Source organism: Pavona decussata, unplaced genomic scaffold (genome assembly GCF_977016875.1).
Source record: "Pavona decussata unplaced genomic scaffold, jaPavDecu1.1 SCAFFOLD_72, whole genome shotgun sequence".
Taxonomy (NCBI): domain Eukaryota; kingdom Metazoa; phylum Cnidaria; class Anthozoa; order Scleractinia; family Agariciidae; genus Pavona; species Pavona decussata.
Genome location: NW_028145491.1, coordinates 4457958 through 4481022, shown reverse-complemented (window position 1 = coordinate 4481022; position 23065 = coordinate 4457958). Strand labels below are relative to the sequence as shown.

General features: G+C 39.4%; 1 protein-coding gene and 2 pseudogenes across 2 annotated transcripts in view; all 3 read left to right on the top strand.

The window, feature by feature from the left end:
- LOC146477079 (atrial natriuretic peptide receptor 2-like) overlaps nt 1–21936 on the top strand; it is a 48023-nt pseudogene extending 26087 nt beyond the window's left edge. The window contains exons 7-18 of the transcript XR_014865450.1: nt 2329–2421; nt 2896–2973; nt 3243–3347; nt 3461–3532; nt 4832–4997; nt 5153–5298; nt 6281–6458; nt 17481–17621; nt 17851–17974; nt 18130–18202; nt 18621–18712; nt 20215–21936. The product of XR_014865450.1 is annotated as an atrial natriuretic peptide receptor 2-like (transcript). The remainder of the gene's footprint in view (nt 1–2328; nt 2422–2895; nt 2974–3242; nt 3348–3460; nt 3533–4831; nt 4998–5152; nt 5299–6280; nt 6459–17480; nt 17622–17850; nt 17975–18129; nt 18203–18620; nt 18713–20214) is intronic.
- LOC146477080 (uncharacterized) lies at nt 8149–11802 on the top strand (annotated as a pseudogene).
- The window catches only part of LOC146477062 (uncharacterized), a 450556-nt gene continuing 447776 nt past the window's right edge, over nt 20286–23065 (top strand). The window contains exon 1 of the mRNA XM_085114139.1: nt 20286–20418. The gene's annotated coding sequence lies outside the window, so the exon portion shown is untranslated. The remainder of the gene's footprint in view (nt 20419–23065) is intronic.

The following is a 23065-nucleotide window of genomic DNA, read 5'->3' as shown; positions in this document are numbered from 1 at the left end:
TCTAACTCTTTATGGAAGGATTAACATTGTTAAAACAATTGGGTTATCCAAATTAATTTACTCAGCCTCCGTGCTCCCTGTTCCAGATCACTACGTTCAAGAAATAAATAAGCTAATTTTCAACTTTATTTGGGCAGGAAAACCCCCTAAGATCAAAAGAAACACCATAATTGGAGAAAAGGAAAAAGGAGGATTGAAAATGTGCGATTTTAAGATCATGGAAAAAGCGCTCAAAATTACTTGGGTGAACAGAATTCAAGACGAGTCTCAAGCCTCCTGGAAAATAATTCCTAACCAGCTCTTGCACAAATATGGTGGTCTCGCCTTTCTAACAAAATGCAACTTTACAACAGATATACTAGACCTTGATGATAAGCTTACCACATTTTATAAAAAAGTGCTAGATTTTTGGTGCGAGTTCAAAATCTCAACGGGCATCGATTCCAAAGCTAATCCTAAAAACGAAATACTGTGGAATAATAGGAAAATTCTAGTAGGAAAAAAAACTGTTTTTTATAAAAAGTGGTATGACGCCGGCATCATCAAGATAAGCGATTTATTAAACCAAAATCAGGATTTTTTGAAGTTGCATGAACTTGCAATAAAATTCAATTTAAAAGTTCCTTTCACCACGTACTATGGCCTGGTTAATGCAATCCCAAAAAATTGGAAATCTATCCCGAAAAACCCTACTTTGAACGTCACACACGATACCACTGTCAATACCCTAAAAACCAGTTCTATTTACTCCTCTCTTTTAAACATCATCTTCGTTCCTCCCACTGCTGAAACCAAAATTCTACGACACGGATTTACAGAAAATTCCATCCGGAAAGTTTATCTTATGCCGTTTGCAGTCAGTCACAAATGAAGTAAAAATAATAATGTTCCAGTATAAAGTTATTCATAACATTCTTCCAACCCGTGCTACACTTTATCGAGACGGCATTTCAGAAAGCCCCTTATGTAACTTATGCAACGCAGAAGAACAAACGTTGCACCACCTGCTAATAAATTGTACACTAACAATCGATTTCTGGATGCTGTTTCAAGACTGGTGGTACCAAAAAACAAATGAAACAATACCATTATCCACAAGCCATATACTCTACGGCTGGCATGATAGCGCAAAGCATTGGCAAGTCCTAAATTATTGTTTATTAATAGCCAAATATTGCATTTTTTGCACGAGCCTTCGCGGAGATGTTTTGGATTTTCAAACCTTTCTTTTGTCCATTTCCGGAAAACTTGAAATCCTTAAAGAAATTGCAGTTGCTAAAAAAGCACTCCCGAATTTTCATCGCACATGGAATCTTTTACTTTAATTTTATATGCTGCTGATGTTAATGATTATCTGTAATAAAATTAGCAATGTTATTAATATACCCTAATTTAAGTAGTGTTTGTATTGTAATGTATGCATCATTACTAGTGCATGTAAAATTGTATTAGTAGTGTAGATTGTTTGCGCAAGTATCAATGTAAGTGTAGTTTACGTATTACTACTGTGTGTTGTGTAAAAGTTGTACCCTGTAAATAAAATTTGCTTTAAATAAAAAAAATAAATAAATAAAAAAAATTAATTAATTAATTAAAAAAAAAAAAAACTTACCGGGACTTTCGAGAAACGGGCAGCAGGGCTGTTAATCGAATAAATATGGTACACACCCCAAGTTTATTCTAACCCTTCCCAGGCGCTGTAATATAAACGAACACGCAATCAAACAGTTGATCGAATTAAACTCAGATACTTATAAAAATGAGGTTCTGAAAACATTTTCTGTCCAAACAAAAATAAAGCGTTCCAGCATTTTCGATTATGTCTTTTAGACAATCTTTAAAAATCGACAATAAGACTAAACGTTTAATCACATTAAAAGTTAGTTCATTATTCGCGGACTTTTTACTTTGTTTGTTCTGTTTGTCAGTTTCTTTGTCTAGTTTGCGTTGAAACCTAATTTTCTATCGATGTCTAAACGGAACTTTGTTCATAAAAATTATACTGTCCCGTGAATTTGACATAATTTACACGTTATATCCGTCTCAGACTGTCAGGTCCAAATTTCAAAAAAGAAACGTCCGAACTGTGCCAAGAAATCGTCTAAAACGTTTTTTTCCGAAGTTAATTGTTCGAAAACTATAAGTCCGTTTATTTTCCGTTGTTTCAGGACCTGCGAGGACAAATATATCTGCTCAATACACAAACGGCAATGGAAAATATTTGTTAGTTTTAGTTTTCTAAGATTTATTAATTACACGTATTCTTTTAACTTGTTCCTGAGTAAATAAACCTGTATCCTTTCAATGGATTTCTGTGTTTCGTGGCAGGTTATAAGAAGCCTCGGTCATGTCTCTCAATATTCCCGACGGTCAGAATGGACTATGGAAAGGCTCACGTCTAGAAACGTCGGCCGATATAAGGTAAAACTAAGGACATGATACAAAAACGTGCATACTTTTTTTCAGGCCTCTACTTGTGTTAAATGATATAAATTTTAACCAAACTGTATTAATAAAATGTTGGTTTTACTAACTCTCGAATCTCTTCAAGGTGGCCAAGTAAACTTATCAACTCAGTTAATAAAACCAAACAAATGCTTTGACTCCCCAACCGACGCAGCACCACAGTTTCCTTCTACTGATCCCCTTAAACTATTTGTTATTACGAAAATGGTTCAGTTCGTAGGTATTAGTGTATCTTGTAATGTTTTTTCCCTTTTTTCTCATTTAAATGTAACCGTATGCAGCATTATGAATAAATCATTAAAAAAAGAAACACTTGACGTTTGATGGCTGTGGTGGAGAAGAGAGGTCAATTCTGTTCTACGGTTTATTTTTTATCGATAAACTCCTCGATTGTAACTTAGAATTTATACTAGATGTTGTTCACATCAGGCAGATCTAGTGGCTATCAAGCGCCTACGCAAGGATTATTTGCAATTAACACGTGACGTTTTGATAGAGATGAAACAAGTAAGACAATTAGCTGACTTACGTGTATCAGGTTTTTTTCTTGATAAGAGATTAATCTCATAAGCGGAAAAGTACATTAACAAGGAGGCAACTTACAAAGTCTAATAAGAAGCGAAGAAAAATGTTCCTTGTTAACACCCGCATTCTTCAGTGCAAACAAATTATTTGAAAGCATTTATCGCATCTAGGTTCCAGATTATGCTTTAAACTTAAAGGATGCTCACTGCTAGGAAATGGAGCTAACATGTTAAAATTTGTTTGTGTCGCAGGTGAGCGACATTGTTCACACAAATCTAAACCCTTACATGGGGGTGTGTGTCAAGTCTCCAAACATCTGTATCATTTCCAACTACTGCTATAGAGGTAGCTTAGAGGTGAGAAAATTCTACACCACAATTAAATACAGCAACCTGAACAATTACATGCCCCTTATCACTGTGTCTTATCCAACTTTGAAGCTAAAGATAAAATCTTTCATTTCTTTCAGGACATGTTAGGCAACGATAACATAAAACTTGATTGGTTCTTCCGTGCGTCTTTTGCACAAGACATTTCCATGGCAACTATACAAATTTACTTAGCATAATTGACAAGCGAAAACGTTACAAATACGACGAGATATCTGTCGTCTTTTTTAGCAAGGAAGACTGTACTAGCTGACGTAATTAACTCCAACAATGTGGAAAATTCGCATTGTAGACGAGCAAAACAGTGAGAGCGAAGGAATATATTTTCCCAATTTTTGTTTCTATGGACATTCAAGATTTATATGAAGAAACTGATGAATATCCCAATCTAGAAACTGTGGAATCTCAATGGCAATGACAGATGAAGGGAGCGATGCCGATAGCTCTTGTAGTAAGACGACTCATTCGGACTGATAGCTGTATCCAGAGGGAAAAAGCAAAAAAAAAAAAAAAAACATAAAAATAATAAATAAATACATAAATAAATAAATAAACAAATAAGTAAATAAATAAATAAAAGATCATGCATAAGAAAAATACATAACTAATACAGTTTCTTAAATACGGCAAAGCGATTAGTTTAGTTTCGAGGAAAGACCAAACTGTTTTGTACGGTCAAAGACTCCTTGAAGGGCTTGGTATAAGCTGTTCTTAGCACTATTACCTTACACTCAACTGTACTCGTCTTTTACTTAATCTATAATTTACCTAAACACAACTGCACAATAAAAAGTCACTCGTTCACTATATAAACTTAGGTTAAATCTAATAATCAGACCGACAAAGATTGCAACAGGCCTATAATCACAATTTTTCTGCTCTAAAGTTTACCTCAATGGACAGCAAATTAGCTTTCCTTATTCTTTTGTTCATGCTTCCATTTCTTTTCAAACTGTACATGTTTTCACTAGATCGTAGACCATGAGAATCAGGAGCGGAATCGGTAGAAAAAGAACACCTTTCTATCTTTCCTTCTGTTCTAGACAACACGCTAACACCTGTCTCAGCAATCCCTGAGCAAATGATAGTACATGTAAACATGAAAATATTAATTGAATGAATCATTAGCTTTCGTGACAAGATGGCGGCCTTCTCTGAACTCCTGCAATAAGCTGTTGAATTTTCTCGTCCTGACACTTGTTATTCCGACTACTCTTCTGATTCCTTCGCTAGGTTTGTCGCTGAGCGTTCACTTTAGTTATGTTTTCTGTTTTCTTTTTCTTTTTCTTTTCTGCGTGTTTCCTGTGCTACTAATTTAGTGTACATTACAAATAGTAAAAAGAAAAGCTCTAAAGCGATAAATACGTCTTTTTGCCTTGTTGTCCAACAACCAATGAAAGGTTCTTTTTCCTTTAATTTTATTGTATACTAATGAATATGTTTGAACTTAGGGTATGTCAGCATTACATGCCTCCCCCGTACGAATGCATGGTCATCTCAGATCATCGAAATGTCTGATTGACAGCCGGTGGGTGTGCAAGGTATCTGACTATGGTCTGCTTCTGTTAAAGTCTGGACAAAGGCCAAAGGATGTTAGCGAACATGCTAGATGCAAGAGTAAGTTGTGATCAATTGTGACTAGAGAAATTGTCACGCCAGCTATGGAAGCTTTACAGCCTTCTTTCGTTATCAGCTCTGCCATTGGTGTACCAAAGTTGCCTGAACATACTTTTGTTACTTTCGTTCATTATATTTTCTTCCTCGTTGCTCAGAACTGTACTGGACAGCTCCGGAATTCCTTGGAGAGGATGTTACCCTGCCGTTTTCTCAGCCAGGAGACGTGTACAGTTATGGAATCATTCTTAGTAACTGCTCAGTAGAGAGGAGCCATATTCTTCGTTCAATATGGATCCCAGAGGTAGGATCCGTTGTCGGCTGTACATAAGAATGTGAATGATCTTTATGTTTTACTGATAATTTTAATGAAAGTAAAATAATCTCTAACTAAGCACCAATAGCAGAGAGGAGACGACTGGCCGAAATTTGGGAAAATATAAATACCGTAAACTGCCGCTTATAAGCCCTGGGTTTATACAAGTTCGTAAGGGGTTCTGGGTGGGCTTATAAACAGGGGGGGGGGGGGGGGCTTATATCCAGATGGTCTTATAAGCGGACAAAAAAGAACGTTTCGAAATGAGCAACAGCACTGTTGATCGACGTATGATTTAAATTTATTACTCTTACAATTGAAGCCTCAAAAAGGCAGCAATAAATCGAATTCAGTTAAATTTCAAAGCAAAATCAAAACTGCAACAACACAGTATAAAATGGGGTTGACAGGCCTGCGCGATCCCCCAGCGCGTGTTTAATATAGCCTTTTATAGTTTGGCTCTAACGTGTATGTCTTTGAGCGACCGCCCTCTTTTGTAAGATACGAGGGGCGGTTTTTTGTAGATTTCGCTCAGTAATGGTTGTTGTTCTATTAAATGCCAGTTTTTCATGAGAACTTGCTTTATGTTAGGCACTGATGGTTGGTATCGTGTGACAAAGGCAGGATTCGTGGGTTTGTCTTCGGTTTCGGTTTCAAACGAACTTCGGAAACAGTTTGTCAAAAGTTTTGTGAAACGCACTGTAACACTACAGGAGAACAATGAACAGTTACTTCAAAGCATTTGGCGAAATGTTGAAATAAAGATATAAAGATTGTTAATAATAAAATGGTAATAAAGTTATTGTTCCGTAATCTTTTCCAGTTATTTGTTGAAGTAATACTTTCGTAGTAGTTACTTCGTCGAAAATAGATCATGATCAGGTGAAAATGGAGTTGGATTTTTGTTAAATAACTATCAGAAAAAAAGACAAGGCACTGACGCGCACACTGTATTTACTTATCTTTGCAGACGTCGTCGAACAAGTGACAAAACAACTGATTCCTCCCTTCAGGCCTGATATTCCAAGTGAGATTGGTGACAACAGAGGTGTTCTTCGCTTGATGAAAATGTGCTGGGACAACGACCCTTTGATGAGGCCGACGTTTTCTGAAATAAGGTCTAAGCTGAAATCCCTAATCCACGTAAAGTGAGTTTAATTTTCTCCTCTGCGTTTTGGAAAATCCACTTTATATATGCTAATTTTTATGATTGAATTGAAGTAGAACTGCGGATGAAAGATCAAATAGAAGAAAGATCCTCGTAGTTAGTACGCAACTAAAGCAGTTGCGAAAAGAAACCATGAAAATACTTCAGGCTTGAACGGGATTCGAACCCATGACCTCAGCAATGCCGGTGCAGTGCTCTACCAACTAAGCTATTAAGCCAACTGGGAGCCGGTCATATTGTCTACAAGGAATTCAACTTTCACATTCCTTATCGGCCTGCGTTCCAGCATCGCTGCTATCTGAGAGCACCACCTGATAAATTGTCTTTACCACGCTCTTGCTAACTTTTCCTCTGTTCACACAGCACTTTGAAAAATGGTTCATTTTCCTGCGTGAGAGACATTACTTTTCCTAGAATGGGCATTTCTTCCTTCCTCAGCTTGTGAGTATGTACCACCTCACGAAAAACACTATTTTGAGATCGGTGGTTTATTTTGTCTCGTTGGCCCGACTTTAAACAGTTGTTCTTTAAGATTCGTTTCGCGGCTTTGCTGATCCATTTTAATTCTCTTCGCTTGCTTTGCCGCCAATTCCTGTGCTCTAGTACAATCTAAGGCCTCTTTAACAGTGTGAGGTTTACTGAGCAAACGCCGCCTAACTCTCATTTGTATTTCGATATCAAGCCAATCAGTCGGAAATCGCACTAAACCGCCGCTTGTTTCAAACGTGTAGCTTAATCGTCCTAAGATTCCTCTGCTTCCTGTACCAACTGTTGAAACTGATAAATACTGATGAGCTGGTACTTATAGAAGGGTCTTTCCGACGGCCTCGAAATCATGTCCGGAACCCCCCAATGTGTCAAAAATGTCCTGCACACTGGGTCCCGCGCAGAGCGTAGCAGTAGTAGTAGTAGCAGTAGTAGTAGTAGTAGTAGTAGTGGTAGTAGTAGCATCAGAGCCTTTACCGAGGGTAATACAAAATAGTGCCTAACACTAATAACGACTTGTGGCCCTCAAGACTAAAATCAACACAAAAAGAAACACTAGAAAAATTAGATTACAATATACAAAAATCATAACTATTGTTGAAAATTATTCTTTGTTTTTCTAGGAAGTAAACATAACTATTCTGAAAAGCTTTTTTCAGATTCATTGGTAGCTCATGTCACAGTTGGTCCACAGTTGAGTTGTGGTGACACGAAATGTCCATGCTCCCTCCGTTCGTCTTGTAAATTTCGGACAAATGAAGTCTATAACAGCGTAGCGAGTATTTCTAGAGTGAACTTCACTATTTATTTTTAAACCTTCACTAATATTTGGTGTTGTTACTCCGTTAATCCGCAAAATAACGTCGTTTTTTCTCCTTGTCCTTCACGTTCATCACGAGAGCATATTACACTTTAAATCATCCCAGATACTGATTTTCTAAAGCAAGCCTACCGATGTCGCATCTAAGTCCGGAAAAATACGGTCTGAAGCTGAGATTTTGTATTAAATGTGGCCATTTCGAATTCAAATCAGGTTGTATAACGTCGTAACCGAACAAAATGTAAACTATGTCAGTCTGTACATCCTCCTCGCCAATGTAGAGTTCCGAATATTTCTCTATAAAGTTAGTTGTAAAGTTCGCCGCTTCGTCCAAGTAACAGTTGGACGAACCTGAACTTTCCTGAACTTTCATATCCGATAGCGTTGCCATGTTACGAATGACAGGTCAGCTCGTTGCTAGGGGCCACGTGCGTGTGAGTAGAGACGAGTTCAGTTGTCAAACACGAGCGGGTGTTGTGGGCGTGTGAAACCCGCGATTTTATTTGCCAAAACGAACCAGCCGAGTTTAAACCTCGTCAAGCAACGACATTTGTGGTCCACCCAGTCGGATCTTGTGCGAAATCAAGCGAGAAATGGTCGAGTCAAGTTGTAAGTCAGCCGTGTAACTGCGTGTAATTATTATCGAACCGTGTGGTTAGTTGTGGTTGAATATTGTGAAAGAGTGAGTCAAGTCATGACAAGATGAGTGCCTCAAATAGAGGAGAAGACCAAACACCACGACTGTTAACGTTAAATGAGTCCACCGCTTCAAGTAAACGTTCAATTTTAAGAAAGAAATTGCAATCCGAGAAGTTAGCCATTAAACTAAAAATAGCCGAGCAAACCTTCGCAAATGAGATCGAATGTCTGTGAGCCGAACAACAGCAGCGTACGAAGCTTTTGGAACTTCAAAAGAAAGCTGAAGAATCAAGACTGGAATATGAGTTCGAAGATGCTATCGCCCTGGAAGAGGGTATGTTGAATAAAGGCGATATTGATGAAGAGCTGAATAAATTACCTTTAGATGGTGTGAACGATCGGGTCTCGCGCTTAGACCTGAAATTACTGAAAACACTGTTGTTGAAAAACCTCACATCGAGGAAATTAAATCCATCAAACCAGAGGTCGTAACAGAGGTTTCTATTGAGCCCCGTAAAAAAGGGACATGTGAATAGTCAATTACTGAAGGTCAAGCTGATTTTAAAACCTCCGCCACAGAAAACCCTAGCGTACAAACGTCGAAGATAGATCAGCTATTTGAGAAAATGCTGCCAGCCTTTGTGAAAATTGTTAAACCAAACGTGCAGAAGTTCAATGGAAATCCACTAGAGTACTCAAAATTCAAAGCAGCATTTAATGTGGAAGTTGACAAAAAGGAGGTTTACGACGTAACAGAGAAGCTTAAATTTCTGTTAGATTCTGTAGAAAGAAGTGCAAAATCATGTCTAGCGAAATTCATGCCAGGTTCAGATAAATACGGGGAGCAACAGCGTTTTGGCCGTAGACACAGTTGTGTCAGCTGCAAAGAAGTGCATAGATCAATTTCCGACCATAGTTTAGTGAAAGAAAACAGTGTGCGGTTAAGGCAGTATCAAGAAATAGTTTCCGAGTTGACTGCGCTCGAGGAGCGTTTTGGCCGTAGACACAGTTGTGTCAGCTGCAAAGAAGTGCATAGATCAATTTCCGACCATAGTTTAGTGAAAGAAAACAGTGTGCGGTTAAGGCAGTATCAAGAAATAGTTTCCGAGTTGATAGGCATTTTCAAGGAGCACAGCTTTGTTCATGAGCTTAACTCACAAGTTCCTGAAGCAACTGTTGCTAAACGTCCCGCACGCCTTTGCGGTCGATGGGCCGAGTTTGTTGAAGGAAAACCAAAGTTATCAACCTGGAGTTCATTTGTAAATTAGCCGGAAAAAGAGGTAAAAATCAGTGAGTCCAAGCAGCGGTGGATGCCAGAGAAGAGAGGGCGGAAGCATTCAGATACATCTAAAGGTGATAGGCGTACGCCAGCTGACAAATCCCTACCTGGGCTGTTTTCAGGATCCACAGGAGAGTCTTTACTCGCCAGTTTTGGAACAAAGAAGTCTCCAATTCACCATTCGACTAATCACACTTTGCAAGAGTGCAAAGGTTTTAAGGGAATGCTGACCAGCGAAAAGGAGAAAGTTGTTGAGGAACACAAACTATGCTTATGTTGTCTATTACCTGGTCATCGTCTGAGTAAATGGCGTAGTAGGAATAGATGCAAAGTTGAGAACTATAACATGCGTCATCATACCCTCGTACATGAAGTCGACTTGAAATTTATTGAACGGGAAAAAGCGAAACGTGAATCAGAAAGAGTGCCAGAAGTTGAGAGAGATCCAGCACCTGTCTCCCTGGAAGGTGAAGACTCACCACCACGTCAAGCTGTGGAGTCGCATGAAGAGTATCGCTAATCAGCGTACACAGGTTGTGAAACTGGTGGTCGTGTTTTAGTTAAAGTACTTCCCATAGTTGTCTTTGGAGAAACAGGAAAACAACACGTGATGGCATTGCTGACTCAGGCTGTAACACAACACTTATAGATGAAAGTTTTGCGCTCTCACTTGGTCTTCAAGGCAAAGAGGTAGATCTCGAAATTCAAGGAGTGAATGTGCAGAAGGTGTTTACTTCCCAGCACATCAAGAAATGCCATGTCGCACGAGTCGGAAAAGAGGAAGTCATGAACTCATTGCGAGATGTGAAGACAATTCGTAGCCTGAATGGTCAGGATCAGAAGTTGAAGTGGTCAACAATCAATCAAGAGTATCAGCACCTGAAGAACCTAGACTTACGTGACACCGACATGGGTCCAGTGCAACTCGTAATTGGAACTAACAACTCAGACTTGATTCTACCAAAACAAGTTGTGAAACCCTAAGGTCAACCGAAAGTTGACAGAGTACCTTATGCAGTTGAGACCCTGCTTGGATGGGCGTTCACTAATTGGTTACCTGGTGAGCGAAGAGTAGCATCTCCATACAATTGGTTCAAAGTGTATGAAAGAAGTTCAGCTGAAGATGAGGAGCTGAAGCAGCTGGTGATGGCTCAGTCAGAGATAGAAACTTTAGGCATGATGAAATTAGCAAGCCCGACCCGTCGATTGAGGACGAACAAGCATTGTCACTAATGGAACAAACAACCTTTAAGAGTGCAAGTGAAGATGCGTATGTCTCACGCCTACTTTGGAGAGAACAGGGACCATCGTTACCCAACAATTACGAAATGGCAAAGAGGAGGCTGCAATTCTCAGAGAAGAAGTTTGAGAGCTGCCCCGAGATTAGAGAAAGGTATGCAAAGTCAAACCAGGGTGACATTGAGAAGGGCTACGTGAAGAAACTGAGTGAAGAGGAAAAACAATGCGGTAGTAAAGTAATTTGGTACTTACCACACAGATTTGTCATCAACCCCAAGAAACCTGATCGTCTCAGAAAAGTTTATGACGCATCAGCAAAATTAATGGGACAAAGTTTGAACGATAACATCTGCACAGGCCCAGATCTTTCTCGTCTCTGTTTGGAGTTTTCCTCAGATTTTGCAAAGGAAGGATTGCAATGGCTGCTGATGTGAAAGAAATGTAACATATGGTTCGCCTCCCTGACAATGACAAGCCGGCGATGAGATTCTTATGAAGGGACTCTCTGGAAGAAGAACCAACCGTGTATCAGTTCGAGAGAACAGTGTTAGGAGAAGTGTCTGCGCCCTCGAGAGCGAACTAAACTATGAGGCGAAATGCTGATGAGAATGAGGATGATTTACCTCTAGGCGTGAAAGCAGTCTACAAGCACTTTTACATGGATGATGGCCTACCATCAACGGATTCTCGCGAGGAAGCTATTTAAATGCGGAAGCAGATGACAGAGTTGCTGCACCGTGGTTGTTTCCGCCTACACAAGTGGCTGACAAATGAACCAGACGTCTTGGCAACCATCACGGAGCAAGATGGATCTCCACGATTCCTCGAGCTGAGTGAAAATAAATTGCCAACAGACAGACCTTTGGGTGATCCAGGTACGACGAAGAGAAAGATTTGGAGCCAAACATTCTCAGTTTGGGATCCACGACGACTCCTCCTCCCATTCTCAATCAGAAGTAAAATCATCCTTCAGAATCTGAATCGTATGAAGTACGGGTGGGATGACGAGCAGAACGAAGCTGATCTTCGAGAGTGGCGTGAATGGCGCAAGGAAGCAGAAAAACTTAACGAAGTGAGAATTCCGAGAGCTCTACTTTCTGAGAAGAAGCCTTTCCGAGAGACTGCACTTCATGTATTTGCGACGCCAGCCAGGATGCCTATGGCGCGTGTGCGTACCTAAGACGAACGTTTACAAATGACACCGTAGGATGTAGCCTTATTGGGGGGAAAAGGCCGTGTTGCCCCTTTAAAGTCACAGTCTATCTGCAGACTGGAGCTCATATGAGCTCTAATAGCTGTGCGATTAACTGGAGCATTGGTAGAAGAAATGATGACAAAGATGGAGAAGATAACCTTCTGGAGTGACTCCACAACAGTCCTACACTGGATCCGCCAGACAAGTTCCACTTACAAAGCTTTCGTTGGCAACCGGGTATCTGAGATTCATACAATCATGAGCAATCTGGAGGCCACACTGGGGGTGGGTACAGTGAGTTGGAGATATGTGTCGACAGACTCTAATCCTGCAGATGACATCACCCGAGGACCGAGTCTCATAGAACTTGGCACAGGTTTTCGTTACAATGATGGACCCAAGTTCCTGTATGACATCGCGCAGAATGCCTACTGTTCTTGGGACATTTACTTACTGCACGGCAAAAATTATAGATCTGTAATGTTAGCGGTGAAGCGTGAACTGAATGACTGTCATTGGTCTAAATTTACGAGAGCACTGCTCCGTAGGGAATACCGTTTAGCTCATCAACTTGTCGGAGCGGAGCTAAAAGACAAAGGCCTGATGAACTTATGCTCTTTCTATTGTTTTCTAATATCACACCTTTGCACTGTGGCTGAGTAAGTGCTTTAAACTAGTATTTTGACTATTTCAGTAGTCTAACAGATCGAGGGGTTTTTCAAGACCGATTGATCAGCTTCACACTATTTTTGCATAGGGCAACTCTTACCTTCCGCTATGCCACGGCAAAAAAAAAAACAATCATTCGAACCTACAATAACTTGAATGCCGTCTGGTCGTGCGAAAATCTTGAGTTACTTATTATTGAAAAAAGTTAGCGCGCGCGTGCCTACGTATACTATTCTCTTTGTTGTAAAAAAAAAAAAAAAAAGAGAAGCTTTAACTAGAACATTCTGCTAGGAAACGTTAAAGGCTACAAACTATTGATTGTACCAGTGTTACAGAACAACGCACTTCCAACACGCTCCCGAGCAGATTGCGCTAATCGGTAGCCGAGAGACAGCATACTTGATTGTAGAATTGCAAACACTTTGCTGGGTTGCCCACAAACTTCTCTCCATCTCCAAACTGCTTCGCCGTTTAGTTCGAAGTGAAACAAAGGGCTGTTTTCGTTTACAAAAGGAGGTACAATATTGATTATCAGCGGGTGGATCGGGTTTTCGAAGTAGCTCTGAAAAGAGCTCCCGATCGCTTACGTTTTCGCTTTCCTGGTTCATTGCGCGACAGGTTTTCGAATGAACCAGCTGTGCCAACAAGAACACTTTTAAAATTCGCGGTAATTGGAATATTTTACAGTCAAGTGGTTTTCTTGAATAGGCTACTGTTAGTTTTGACTTCCATTGTTATGCAGACCTGTGCTTATGACAATAGCTCTTCGACCGAAGACACGCCATTTTCAAACGCACCTCCAACAGCTAGTTTTCAAACTCAAAAGGCGAATGGTTCTTGTTGACCTATTTTCAAAGTTGAAACGGGTTTTCTTTCAGAAAAGACCCATCTTTCATTTGCCGTACGTGAAAATTTGAAAAACCGTTTGAATTGTCAGAAAATCGCTTCTGAAATTGGCCGCCATACAAAAATGGCCTATTTTTGTCCATTTTTAAACGCAAAAAGCGAATCCTTACACCTTCTATATCCACTTACTTTTCGGCTTAAGTTGAAGATACAACCTTCTTCTTCAAAAAGCCGCGCGTGAAAGTTGAAGTTCTATCTCCAGGAAATCCGAAAAGTAAGTTTTATCAACCCTAGTGGGCTAATCTGGCCCCTTTCTTCTCTTATTCAGGCCATTTCACGGCACGCACGCATTCGAATTTGCCGCGTCACCGGTTATGAATAATTAATGATGTCCAGGCATTCTGCTCGATGAATCAGTAGAACTCTGGCCGGAAAATAAAGTCAAAGCACTTTGCGAAGAAGATGACTTGAGTGAGAAGAAGAAGGGAAGATGGGCTGGAGCATCTCAGGAAAATGAGGTCCTGTTAGTGTGGAAGAAGTATTCGTCACTGACCAAACTAAGAAGAGTTACAGCTTATGTGATGCGATTCGCAAACAATGCAAGAGTTAAGAAGGAAGCATGTCTACTGGGTGTACTTACGTCGAACGAACTGAGAGCAGCTCAGGATTATATAGTAAAGAGGGCGCAAGTTGAGTCATTCGGCGAAGAGATACAGTGTCTGGAGATGGGCCAGGAGATCCACAAGAAGAGTAGAATTAAGTCTCTTGATCCAAGGATGGAAGATGGATTCTTATTCGTTGGTGGAAGACTGCAGAGAGCGCAATGCCTACCATACAAGACACGACATCCCAAAATAATTGTCTCACGCAATGAGCTTGCACAACTGATCGTCGAGGAAATGTATTGTACCTACCACCACCCGCCAACTGAGCACTTGCACAATCAAATAAAGCAAGAGTATTGGATCAGACGGTGCAGAGCGTGAAGTTCAAGTGTAACTTCTGTTATTGCCAGACGGTAAAGCCTCAATAGCAGCGAATGGGAAGTCTACCAGAGTGCAGACTTGAGCAAGGTATTCAGGAACACTGGAGTTGACCTTTTTGGACCTATATGTTAGTTATGGAAAAATGAAGCGAAGTTAAAGTGTACGGCTGTTTGTTTACTTGTTTGAGTACTAGAGCGTGCCACCTCGAACTTGTGGACGATCTTTCAACGGATCATTTCATTAAGGCATTGAAGAGATTCACTGCGCGACGTAGACGACCGCAGAGCATCCACAGCGATAATGGAACGAACTTTGTCGATGCAAATAACGAGTTGTGGAAATGCATTAAATTGTTGGATGAAGAGAGAATACAAAACTTTTTGTGTGCCTAAGGAGATCGAGTGGAAATTTCAACCGCCAAGTGCCCCGCACAAAGAAGACGCTGAAGGCAATTCTGGCAGACAGGACTGTTTCCAAAGAAGTGCTGAGGACTGCACTAGTCGAGGCAGAAGGGATACTAAACAGTCGACCGATTACTCACGTGTCCAATGATGCAGGGGACATTGAAGCGTTAACGCCAAATAATTTCTCGCTGTTGCGGGCGAATCCGAGTTATGAAGATGCTGAAGTTAGTGACAGAGAGATCAACTCAACAAAGATGCTTTTGGAGACGTTTTACCAAGGAGTACCTTGCTAGCCTGACAGAAGGAAGAAGGGGAAAGAGAAGAAACAGAATCTCACAGAAGGAGATGTTGTCCTAGTTGCTAAGCAAAATAGGCCGCGAGGAGTATGGCCGTTAGACAGAATCGTGTCTACTCATCCCGGGCAGGATGGGTTGGTTCTAGCAGTTACTGCAGTGCGTACTCAGCACGGAAAGTATAAGAGACCGATTGCGAAACTTTGTTTATTAGAGGAAGCGGAAGAGTAGAACTGTTCACCATCTCGATAAACATTGTATCCCGTCTAGGGGCGGGGATGTACCTCCCGTTTCCTGAACTTTCATATCTGGTAGCGTTGCCATGTTTAATGACAGGTCAGCTCGTTGCTATGGGCCATGTGCGTGTGAGTAGAGACGAGTTCAGTTGTAAAATACGAGCGGTGTTGTGGTGTGAAACGCGCGAATAAAGTTGTCAAAACGAACCAGCCGAGTGTAAACGTCGTCAAACAGCGACAGTGGTATCGTGAGACCTGGAGTCTACAGGAGTGTGTTCGGTGCCTTTAAATTGTCGAATTCTAAATACATTGACACTTACATAAAGTGCTTTGTTTATTAATTTGTTGCTAAAATCTTTACACAATATCTGCCCAAATAAGAGCAGTTTTATTGCAAAGGTCAAGTACATCGTTTGAACGGCTCTTTCGGGTATTACAAGAACGGGTGTTAAGATGTGATAAGAAATTGACCTGTCTATTTTCGAAAACCACAGCAATCAAACTCGAGTGTAAACAAAAAAATGCTAATAAGTTGAAATAATATCTCCTGGATGAAGCCGTTTGCCGCGAAAAGGTCTCTGGGGAGTTCATGCCTTACGGAGATTAACTTTTTTACGAAAATACCTTTTTCTCAATAACTCGCGCGTGTTTTAAGATTTTAAATTATTTTTGTTTTGAAAATGCAAGTTTAAGTAATTTACTTTAATTTGATCGAAAAATAATTATTCGGCAAAAAGTATCCTGCGAAGGTTTGACGTAACCTTTTTATGGCTTCTAGATGACCAGAGCCCTCAACTGTCAGAATGTTCCGGCTGTTGAACGTAACAAATTGCATTTCTTGAATAACAGTGTATCTTGAGGATCTTTTCTTTACTAACATTCTTAAATTCAAGATTGTACTTTCTATTGATGTTAGGGTTACGCATACTAATCCTCTTCTTTCTAAGTTGGTGCATCTCAGTACCATTGCCAAGCTTTCAAGATCTGGATTTCCACAAACCTTTTTTGTGCTGTCTAACACGCAAAACGTTGACTGGAACTGGATATCATTACCATTAACCACCATCTTAGCATACAACTTCTGAGTGTCAACACCGTTCACTGTTCACTTAATAACCTCTGCTATGAGATTGTAGTTGTGTGGTGTTAGGACGGGCTACAAAGATCGTCAGATCTCATCTCCACAATATAATGCCTGGCTGCAGGGCCCTGACTTGGGCTATGTCAAATAGCAAGGACTTAGAGACCCTTAGAGACCGTTCTGTCACCAAAACCAAGAAAAAATATGTACTGACGATCAAAATCAGAGGCCAAATACATTGAAACGAACGACAAAGGAGTTCCCAAAATAAGGACTCTATGTGTTCGATCCACGGAGAGGCAAAGGGAAAAGTAATAAAAGGAAAGTACTTAACGTTGATTGCTTTATAACTTGATTGATTGATTGATTGATTGATTGATTGATTGATTGATTGATTGATTGATTTTTCTGAAATCTGAAGTTTTAGGGCTTACAGACGTAGCGGGCGAACTAAGGGCTACACCCTTTTATAAAGGGCCTTAGCCTAAGTATAAAAACAAGCCTGGAATTTTTGCTGTGTGTGAAAACACGCTCGTGATTTTGCGAAATATTATTTTCCTGTGAATCTAGTAACACTCATACGATGGTAACCTATTGTTATAAAGATCAAAGGCTCAAACGAGAAACCTGAGCTGTTGTCTCATAATCAAAACACCCCCGTCCCCTGTTATGAACTATCTGGAAGATAACATGTGAGAGGGAGATATAGGAATAGGAGCTTTCATTTGATTAAAAAAATTAATTTAATGATTCTGACAAAGTTATCTCTGTAATCTCAGCAAAAGCATTGGATCTAAAATTTATTTTCCTCAATTTCGATTGTTTCCAGAAATGCCAACATTGTAGATAACATGATACGCATGATGGAAAGCTACACAGACCAGCTGGAACATATAGTGGATGAGAGAACGAGGCAACTGACGGACGAGAAAGCTAAAACAGAAGAACTGCTTCACAAGATGCTTCCAAAGTAATTAAATTTTACTGTAGACTCCAAACTTAACATCAACTTAACTCGGAAATCTTTTCAGCCAAAAAGGGAATCGGATGATGTACAGGAGTCTTTGTTTCAGTTGAATGACACGTGCATTGATGAGCACTAATTTATAGACTTTTGCAGTAGAGCTCTCATTTTTCAAAGGTATACCCTAATCCATTTTCATCTTTTCAATTCTAACTGAATATTTGTCATTTTTAAGGCCAATCGCAGAGGACCTGAAGCTGGGAAGATCTGGAACAGCTGAAAGTTTCTCTAGTGTGACAATTTATTTCAGTGATATAGTAGGCTTTACCTCCATGGCAGCCCAGTGTACACCGATGGAGGTAAACACATGACATTTTTTGTTACAATTTAAATGTGAAGCTTTAATTGAAATTTCTTAAAATTGCACATGTGAGCAAAATTGAAGGAAAAAGTATTCTTACCGGGTATTTGAAAGAAGTTGTTGGCTAATTATTGACATATTGTTCTTCCTCAGGTCGTGCATTTCTTAAATGACTTGTACACGTCCTTTGACAACATTATAGATGAGCATGATGTATATGAGGTAGGTAGGCTTCAATCGGAATATGTTTTTGTAGCACATGCAACTTCTTTCGTTTCTGACTCTTCAGGGGATTGTATGTATGTATGTGTGTATGTATGTATGTATGTATGTATGTATGTATGTATGTATGTATGTATGTATGTATGTATGTATGTATGTATGTATGTATGTATGTATGTATGCAGGATGTTTGTCCCATGAACCTACAGCAGTTTAATGGCCCATTCGAACTAGTAATCGGAAGGTCATCTGAGGTTCGACTCCTGTGGCAGAACTCGAATTTTAGTTTTCCGAGTATGCTTGTGTTACTGACTGAAAAATTCAGAAATTTCGTTGTTGGGCATTCAAAAAAAGCGAGTTAATATTGAATATTTTTGAGATATTCTTTACTTTTTCACCATACTTATTAAAAATTTTGTAAGCTTTAAGGATTCACCTGAGCCCGGAATGCAATGCAGCCTTAGAGCTCCTTGGGGGATTCCATCTGGAAGAACGAGGACCTGTTACCTTGAAGGTCAGCCGCTAAAACACATGTGAAGTCTTGATAGTGAAACTGAGTATTCCTTTATGTCCACTTATCAGATTACAGTAACGCTAAAATTTTAAGGATTCTCGAGTTTACGATGTAATTTGTTTTGAATTTCGATTGGTGAACTCCAAATTCGAGAAAGTACGCTATATTTTTCAACAAAACAACCCAAACACCGTAAAGGGATTCGAGAGATGACGTATCAAGTTTTAGCCTCTCGTCAGAGCGAATCACGAAGGGCTAACGCTCGAAACTTCACGTCAGCACTCGAATCTCTTTACGGTTGCTAGCTGAATTATCTTATCACTGCTGTTGATAAAACCAACCATTCGTTTCCAATCTCCGCCATCAAAGTACCACAGTTTCTTTAGAGAGCAACCCCTTATCCATTTAAAAGCAAGTACAAGATTTCATTTTCAGATTGCGTCACAATAATTCAATTCTGAAAGTCTATCTTGTAACGAATCTGAAAAATGTAAAAGGTGAATATGTCATTTTTAAAACGGAAAAACATCTCAATTTTAACCATGACCAGTCCACTATTTTCTGTTTTTTCTCGTTGTCTTATTATTGTCCTTAAATTGTTAATTGCCTTAAAATTAACAAATTCTTAGAGACTTTGTTCAACTGACACCTTTGTATGCATGCTTTATCTAAAAAGACATTACGGGAATTTCCAAATCGAATAAATTGAAGTAGAATTATACGGCCAGCATTTTAAGCTTTACGGTACTTGAGCTGATAGTTTATGGAGCGGCGATTTTTCTCGTGTAAATGGATGCCCAGTTTTTGGACTTCCTTTAAATTTTCGAAAGATTTTTTAATGAGCAAGCTAACTTCGTTTCAAAATGTTTTTGGATAAAGCCATATAGGATTCCCTATTACAATGATAAATTTAAATTTTGTTGCTGTTAACAGTCGACTATATTTTCAGTAAAAAAAAGCCAATATATATTTTTTTAACTTTTGTCTCAAATTGGCCAACACTCCCTTCTGAGAATGTTAACAGTAAAAGGCTTCTAAATCCATAAAATAACAGAGTCGCGGGGCCAAACTTTACGACAAATGAACTTAAACTAAATTGGGTGACTTCAGTGCCTGTTTATCTTTCAGGTACCTTAGGAGACGGAATTTCACCTGACAAAAAATGCTCAAATCTGGGAAGGAAAATTCGAGGCTCGAAAACTTAAGAGGAACATTTTTTGGCGTCCGGTTAATTTGTGCTTTTCTTTCCTTCTTTCACATAGCAAATTACTGCGAAGTTGTTAGAGCACAGCCCCATTTTTTAATAATAATGATGTGTAACTTGGGATAAGTCACTTTCTTGTTGTACTCCTTTCTGTTATTAATATTCACTGTGGGACTCTTGCAGGTCGCATGTAAGAAGCCCATAATTATGAATAGGTGGACGCTGTAAATCATAGTTTCATAGGTTTTGTGGAAGTTTTCTTTCGACGTGCTAAATGATATCTTTCATTTCTACACAGGGAAAGGGAACTATAAACACCTACTTTCTAAACGGAAAGGATGACTTCACGAAATCTCTTCCGAACCTGAATGATGCGGCACCCATATCAGAACACGAGTTTAAGTATGGTGAAGAAAGATCATTGGTAGCATCAGTGCCGCAACCAGCATCACCGCGTCCTCGAACGGATACAGTTGTTCCTAAGGAAAAGTTAGAAAGCTAGGTCCTTTAAGGACGGTGCCTACTTTTGTTACTGCGCATACGTTCTGCGCATCTCGAGATACTCGGGTTTCCTATGGATGGTGCCTTCTAATACTGGGATATTTTTGTGTGATTTAAAACCGAACTTAGCAAGTGCTCTTGAAAAAAAAAATTTGGCGTTACCAAGCGTTTTTTCAGAGATAATTAAGTTTCAATTTGGGAAAAATTTCCTTACACTGCTTTGCATTTTACTGTTTTTTGGTATAATTGTTGCTTCTTTATCTCTAAAAAATACGTGGTTACCCTCAATTTTCTTTTTGGATTTCAATAGCCCTTACTTCGATCTGATTTCCCCACATAGTCATAAGCCACACAAAAATACTTCCTTATTAGTAGGCGCCGTCCTTAAAATGCGATTCTCACTGTTTTGTGGGGATATAGATTTTTCCGTAACAAGTATTAATCACGTTATTTAAGTGTTAACTAGGTATACTAACCAGGCCTGCTGGGATTTTGGAAATGTTGGTTTTTGAGGAGAGAGAAAAGAACGGAGCACACGGAGAAAAACATGAAGGTGTCATAAAATCTTTCATTCATTACATATTTTTAGTATTCTTGTACATAGATTGTCTGGTAATATCATTAAGCGTGTGGTATGTCGTAATGTGTTGCATTTTAAGTTATTATTAGATTTAGCACAGCATGTTACATAACTTATACATATATATTTAGCCAAGTGTAAAAGCGGGGCTCCACAATTCCTTTCTAAAAGCATTTATTTAAGTCTGCTTACTGTACGAACGTAATAACCTTACAAATTCCTCATCGTTTCTGGAGTTATGTATATGTTTAGTGTATACGAAGGAAACTGCTTACAAACTGCTTACGCGCCATCGGAAAATGTTTTGACCAGCTGTTGTTGTCGATCGTGCGAAATCGCAGTGCTGAATTCCGATGACATTTGAGACTATATAATAGTCGTGGATGATAAACCAATGTTTTCCACTAATACTTTTCCTATGAAAACGATAAATGTATCTGTGTAAAGCTTGAAATACGCGCGTATAATTAGGAAATATTATCTATTGTTCCCGCAAGAACGCATTTAATTTGTAAACGACTTGTGAGTGGTACCGCGTGAAAATGTTTTTGAGGCGTGCAATTTGGCCGTTCGGATAAAAATTCATTACTCTGTAAATATTCCTCGTACAGAAATAATTTTAGTCTCTAAATGAACGTTAACAAAAGAAGAATACAGGAAAAAATCATGTATGGTTGTGGTCTGAAATATTTAAGCGTTTCAATTTTGTGCTTGTTTACAAGCACAGAGGGATACGAATGAATTACACAAGTCCGACACAAAATATTCAAATGTTTAAAATAATTTATAACTCTGTGAATATTTCTCCTCCAGAAATAATTGAAGACTCTAAGGAAACATTAACAAAGACGAATACAGAAAAGAATAATGTTTGGTTGTAGCCCGAAATACACAAGCGTTTAAAATATGTGCGTGTTTACAAGCGCATGGTCAACAGAAAATGTTCAAAAATCAATTTATCCACGAATATTTGTCGAATGGCAACGATTTAAGTTTTTATGTATAGTTTGAAATACGTTAAATTTGGAAAATTATCGACAGTTTCCTGCAAGAATGCATTTAATTTCTAAGCGACTTGGGAGTTTCTCACAACATGGTTTGTTTTCAACTGATGTTTCGCCTGTTCGCTCGGTCTCTCAATGGCTCTCGGCCTTTCACGTTGAACTTTGTTGATTCGTCGTCTCCTGCTTTCTCGGTTTCTTTATTTCTCTCTTTCTCTTTTTTGCACATTTTTCGACATATTCAATGAATACATAAATTGACTTTGTATATTTTTGCCTTCAAAAAATTTCCCTTTGTTTTTTTAAAACGCAGTTGGCCAAACAAACGCGGGCGGCAGCACAGGCTTCACATGCTTTTAAAGTGTGCCACTTGCAAAGGTTGTCCCGTGGTGCTGCGTACGGACGGACGGTTGGACCGACCGTGACGTCATAACCAAACTCGCAATTTGTCAAAGCTATGCTATTATTCCTCTGTTTCTTTTAAAGAAAAAAGTGTCCTAGTACCATGGTATGAAAGAGGAGAGCAGTAGGGACTATTGAGAGGTTTAGAAAGGACGAAAGAAGGGCGAAGGCGTCCCACTGATAAAAGACGTTAGTGGGGAGTTAGCCATATCCTCAGCAAAACCAATTTGTCGATGTCAACTTCAGCCTAGTTGTGCGTAGAAAGGACGCGAAGGAAATAGAGAGAACGCGGTAGCAAAGCCCTATTGCAATGTAAAGAGAAAGTGAATTAGACCGTTGTCACGGAGTTATTTCTTTACAATCGGAGACTTTCGTTGCATGTTTTGAACCGGTTTGGACTGATTTGTATGCATTTGATCACATGTTTTGATAGAGAGATATTACGTGAAACTTGAGTTTGTAATTTTGCAATTGAGGATTTTGGTGTTTTTGTCTGTTGTGCAGAGCTCTCGAGGAGGAATTTATCGTTTTGTATCGTCGGAACGGTGCCTATGAGAATTTACGTTTTGAAGATGGCAAGTATTCTGTGTACCTTCCCTGGAAGGAACTAAGCAATTTGTTCATAATCGAGTTAATCAAATTTTGTCCCTAATCGAAGCGCCAAT